We start from the raw sequence: 6,628 nt of genomic DNA, 5'->3' as shown, positions 1-6,628 counted from the left end.
CCAGAGGAGGTACAGGATATATCACTCGTCAAGCTCGATCTCAGCTTGATCTCAGCTCCGAACCAAACTTAATGAGTGTCACAGTAAATAAACATGAACACACCTGCAAATGTCAACAGTTCAGACCAATTTGGAGTCTGTTAATTAAAAGATGCTGATTGTTGATTTTCTCACATTGTGGAGGAATTGACAAATGCACGGTTTAACACTACGAGGAACAACTGCTACGCCGTCAAGAAAATCTTAATTGAAAATGTGCTCTGATGGTGAGATTGGCAGCTCCGTTTATGTGTCGTGACACCAGCACTACAGCAGAGCAGACTGTGGGTCCATGAGGTAATTTCTGTGAACAGTTGGGATCCAGTTAGACAGGCCAGCGTACGACCCTCACACTCGGAAGCTCTACAAAATAGTCATTACAGAGTTCAGCACAGTCAGCAGATTCCAGCAGAACTTTGTAGCTCCGTGTTGGCAGCCAACTTGATACTGAGCAGAGGTTAACCATTGGCTTCCCTTGCTAACATGAAAATGTGGAGAGTTATGACCTCTGCTGTTCTGGAGATTACATACTACATCTTACACGGGAAATTACAGTTTGGTCCTGTCACAGCTGAAGCTGAAGCTGATTAAGAGTCTTTAGGAAACACTTTTGTCTGACTTTAGGTTGGATTTTGTTTATATATGCGATTTTGTTTTTCCACACCCATAGTTTTTATATGTTGGTGTTTTTGTTTTATAAATACCAGTTTACATGGTTTTGTTTGTGCTGCTATTGGATAGATACAGCAGACATAGATGCATTACTCACAGTGAAAGAGAGGTAAGACATGCAACAAAAGTGAACCAGCTAGATCAGACAGGGGATACTGAGGTTATACAGTGTGCATCTTTAGCAGTAGGCTGATGACATTTTATAGTTTTGCAACTGTCAGCAAATCCCAGCAAATCTCATCCTTACTGAAAATATGAGGCTTTAAAAACAGGTCACAAGCTGTCATTCTAAAAAACATCAAATGCAAAGATAAATTTCTAAAACAGCTGGGTATTGTAGGGTTTTTTTTTAGCAACTGTTACTGAAATAGGAGTGAATAGTGCATTTTTGGGGGGCTATTAACAACCCCAGTACGGTTTTGTGAGACTGACTCAAAATAAAAATACAATGGCACTGAAGATGTAGCTTAACCAGACAGCACATTACTCAGCACGATCTATTATTTATTTATTCTAGCTGTATCATTTTGTATTTTCATAGGATTTATTGACAAAAAGGAAAGTATGCAGAGTAAAATCGCTGCAAGGATTCTGAATAAATAAAAATGCATGTGTAGTTATAAATGTGACAAAATGAAAATATAAATGCAATGTCCCAACTACTGAATCAGGTGTCAAAATCATGTGATTTGTATGTAAGCAGTTACGTTTGGAGCCCAGTCGCCAGAAGATAATGTTGTTTCTGCAAATCATGAATATGTAACCTTTGTATGTTTTATATGAGTCATATCAAGGTTTCTTAAGTGACATAGTTCTGATATCATGTTTATAAGCTTCATTTCTGCTCCTGACTGCCTCCAAAAGCGGATGTTTTCCAGTAAGACCTTTGTAGCATTTCCACATCAATCATGCCACTAAGCAACTAAATCTTTTCTTTTTTTTGTGAGACATTAGCTACATTTCAAGTGCAGCTGTCCAACCAAAATTTGGTATTTTTTAAAAAGACTGACAGTATTTCCACATGGCTTATGCCACCAAAATCAGCTGTATTTTAGCGAGACATTGGCGGCATTTCCTCATCAATTATGCCACCAAATTAGGGATTTTAAAAGTAAGACAATAGCTGAAGACCAAAAACAGATGTTTTAAGTTAAAATGTGATCTTTTCTTATCCATAATTGTGTTTTTTCTGCCGAAAGATAGGCACACATTAACCATAGCATTGTTGAATCATGAAGAAATGTAAAGTTGTATCATATCCACAACATAATAATGTACAAATGTTATATATCTGTGGTTTGTAGAAATGCACGATGCCAACATTCAATCTGGTGATTGGGCTGATGTTTGAATATGGAACAGGTGCAGGTGGAATCAATCATGGCCATCCATTTGGTTTTCTGGGTCATGCTGGGTGTGACTAGGATGAGGAAATATTTCCCCCCCGAGTGCAGCTGAGTTTTATAGGAGGGAGAAGCTCTATAAACTGAACTAGAGCAGACTTTGGCCTCTCCTTCATAAGGTTGTCGCACAGGACACACATCATCTGTGCTGCATCATTGCCATGATCCTTCATGTAATATTGCCCATCTGAAGGGTACTTTAAAGCCCAGCACTTGTTATCCTGAGAAGTTTCTTTCCAGTTGCATCACTCCTGATCTCACTTTTGAGTACAAGTACAGGGCACACTGTTTTGTGATACTTACACCTTTGACTGCTCACACCTTTTTTTAACTCCCCTATAATGAATAGAAATAAAGCTGGAAATATTAGAAATGAGGATTTGTTCTCTGAAAGTAATTAGGGGGTGATGTCCACAGATCTCATAAAAGGTATTGGTACAATGGTGGTTACCATAGAAACCTTGTGGCCGAAGTGGTCCTCTGGGAGACGTGCTTTAATAATATACCGGCCAAGCAGAGAAGGCAAATATAATATCACTCTATAAAAATGCCAGTCAGTGATTAGATATGACTGCGTTCCTTTTGAGGGGCTGCATGTATGAGGGCACATATGCTGTGAAAAATGAATTGACCGCTGGGGTTTTGAAGACAAATAACCGAAGGTGAAAGTCATATTACCTGAAGTACATTAACTTTAAGATGATGCAAATATGTCGTAAAACCAATCTGTCCCAGAAATAAGAATGAAAATTAGAAATTAGAGTTTGGAATAGCATGAAAGTCCTGTTCTCATTAATATGCCTTGAAACATGTCACTATTTCTCTGCGTGCAGCTGCAGGACATTATATTCCTATTGCTTGGCAACCAGAAACAGACCTATATTTTGTGTATTTTGTATCTTTTTTGTAATACCATAGCCCTGTAAAACCTTCTCTTTAAATCTGAATTATTTATCACACACATTTAACCCTTTAACAGCAGAGTTCAGAAAAAGTGATTCTCAGGCTGTTTCAAATGGAGAGGTGAGTGTCAAATTGTACTGAACCATCTCTTCATGCTTTCATGTTCTGATAGATGTTTCAAGTAATAGTGAACTTTTTAACCGGGCAGCTTTCCTATTAGCTGAGTTTGCAGCTCTTAGTAAAATGTGTACAGTTGCTCTAGTCTACGTATGACTGTTGGCTTCTTTCAGTAAATGGCAGCACAAAAAGAGCAGTGACAACACCAGTTTATTCATATTCTGTTACAACTGGTGCTTTTTTTTTAAACAATTTTGTACCCCTGAAAAGTCTGGATAAAATGGAAAATTTTAAAAGGGCAAAGATAGAGACGTGTTATATTGTCCGTGGTGATATGATATGACATCTGATTTTTGTAGAGATTAGAGTTTATTTTAGTTAAAAAAGAAAACTGGATGATGTTTTAACATTAATACTGAAACATATTTGTAGCTCTCTTATCAAATTAGAGACATGAAACACTTAAAAAATACACTTAAATATCTTCCAGTCTTGTTTATTGAAATGCAATGTATAATTATTTTTTCATACACATTACATTACCATTTCTTGGTGCAGCCTCATGACCTCCTGTATTGTCATATGAAGACATTACATTTAAGGTCTGCTGCAGCTTTTAGACTGTTTCAAGGTATCTTTTAGTTTCTAAACAACATTGTTGTTTCACTTAAATGTCTGGTTGAGCCCCTACTGCAAGAAAACAGCATATAAATTGCTGATTCTTCCCAAACTGAAATTCACACTGTGGGAAATGGCAAAATTAGGTTTGGCACCTTGCTGCTTACTGGTAGGTTGTTCCCTTTGACAAGCTACAAACTTGGTGTCAGATAGAAGAAACCGGCGTACCAAAGTGATGATTGCAGTGGTCCACTGGAACAACTCAGGAAACCTCTGCAGCAATCATTTCATTAGCAATTAGTTTAACATTTTTTGCTTTTGGATATTGAGCTTTATCTAGTTCAAGCTTTGGATTGCGAGCCAAAAGTCAGCAGGGGGAGAAAGGAGAGTTTTAAAAAAAAAAATTTTTATATGTGTGTTTGTGTCTTGCCATTTTCTTTCTTAAAAAAACTCAGAGAAACTGGGCTGGAAGTCAAAGTGCAACAATGATGTAATTAGCAAATGAAAGAATCTTTGAAACGATACTTAATTCTGCTAAATTTGATCTGTTTTGCTTGTTTGTGGACACCTGTTCTGGTATCTAGTGCTGGCAAAAGCACTAGGGGTCGACCGATATTGGTTTGTAATATGCACACTTTTTCATCAGTTAATTTAAGGGTGATCATTAAAATAAAATGGCGACACAGATAATCAGCAAAATGCCAAATATCAGCTCCAATAATTGGCCAGGCCGATAATCTGTTGATTCCTAAAAAGCACAATACATTGGTCAGTCAGTCTACAGATGACCCTGACTCAAAAGTGGACAAGATACAAACCCTGATCAAATTTTATGTTTAAAAGTTGCTTATTTATGCTGAATATTGTTTTTAGCTACATATTTGACCAATGTTAGCAATAGTAACAAGCTAAAACACTGTTTAATAGGAAGTACTGGTTTTAGGACATTGAGACATTATTACCCTCTCCTTTGAGGACTTTGGGAGTTAATTATTTGATTATCGCAGCATTTCACATGTGCCAATTGATGTAAAAAAGGTGTGACAGATTGTTCCTACAGACTAATAGGACATTCCTCGATTGTAGCATGAAGCAAGAAAAGGCCATACAGAGTTATAAAACAACAAATCGCAAAGCTTTTACTTATGCTGCATTATTTGCAATGTTGTTTTTGCACAGCCATGTTAAGGCATTGAAATTAACAGTTTTGAATGGTTTTAGACTTTAACAGTGTCCCCTAACCCCTGGAGTAACAAAACATCAACACATGTTGCTTTGTTTGCTGTTTGGTTTTGCACAATAATGTCCACGCATTAAAACTTTAATTATTAATAATAAAAAATAAATAATAATAAATTAATAAATTTAAAACATTAAAACAGCTTCTATACTTTAATACACATTTGTGACCATTAAAAATAAGCCTGATGTCCCCATTTGAGAATACATTTTTTCCCAAATATTTCTTACTGTTCAAAGAAAGAGAAGGCAAAAATGCATACCAAACAAAAACTCAGGCTTCAGGAGGCTACTGTTTTTTGTTTTTTTTTAGTTTATTATATTGTAATCTGTTAAAACTTTTGTGATGATGCACATTCATAGTTATATTTAATTTAATTTGCTTAACTTACTCTTTCCCCCTGTAATGACAGTACTTTTCTTTACTCTGGTCCTTAAGTGAAATATTCTTCATTTTTTACACTTGAAAGTTGAGTTTTCTCTTTAACACAAACCGCCAGCTGTTGAGTAATCTCACGCAATATATGAAATGTTTATATTGATTCTGCTCTGTGCTTTTCTCTCTCTGCTCCTAAGGAAAATAGTGACAATGTGGCATTCATTTGAAAATGTAAGGTCACATTTTATAAACAATAAATCTTGATGAAGGATTTTCATTTGCCAATGCAACTTTGTAATAGAACAAAGTTAAAAGGGCTCATATGGTCGTCCTCAGCTGCACGGACTCCTCAAGAGCTTACTTTGATTTGAAAGAAGCTCAATTTTACTTTTTCACTCTGGAATTGATTGTCATTATGTGTCTTTGTCCATAATAACATTCAATTCTCAGCATAACTCTTGGGTGCAGGCACTCTAAGTTGTTATGCAATTAGCCTTGGAGTAGTTCAATTTTAGCCTGACACTATAAGAAGCACTGAGCCGGGTGAAAAGGCACTCCAATTTGTCCAATTCCACACTTCTGTGGATTTGAGTAATCATCCAGCTATACTTGCTGATTGGTTCTGAACAGCGGCTGGTATTGAATTGCACGCCATGCTATTTTTAATGTCTTTTTATCTGTACCTATGTCAAACCTGGAAATTACATAATAAGCTGTGTTTCTTTAAGAACAAAGACTCAAAAGGAATCCAGACTCATACGAAAAGAGAACATCATGTTATCCTTTTTCTCTTATCTTAGACATTTGTATTTGCACTCTTTATATTTGCACTCCTACCACTTTACATTGTAACTGCTGCACATTTTCCTTGAGAAATCAAGGTTTTTCTTATCTTATGTTAAGGTGTAAAAGAGAGCAATGAGTTTAGCCAGCCTACAGCTGAACTGACCATGGTGAGTTATGACATCACAGTGGATCTTGACCACTGACAACTTAACTGCCATGCACTTATTATTTCTCCTGTAGAACGATGATAGACCTTTGACAACAAACGTGTGTTCGATCCTTTAGTGCTCCTCTATTAGGCGAGCTGGAGTAACAGTCTTCATGCACCATTGATAGCAACATTTAAGGGATTTACGTCAGGAGGCTGTAGAGTAACTCCCATGATATTCAGACATGATTTCTCTTTCCCCTCATCACTCAATGCAGTATTATTCAAAATCAAAAATACATATTTTTCCTCTTACCTGTAGTG

This window comes from Plectropomus leopardus, chromosome 8, assembly GCF_026936395.1.
Source record: "Plectropomus leopardus strain MGB_pleo_1.0 chromosome 8, ASM2693639v1, whole genome shotgun sequence".
Classification (NCBI taxonomy): Eukaryota; Metazoa; Chordata; class Actinopteri; order Perciformes; family Serranidae; genus Plectropomus; species Plectropomus leopardus.
Note: the sequence above shows the minus strand (reverse complement) of the source record.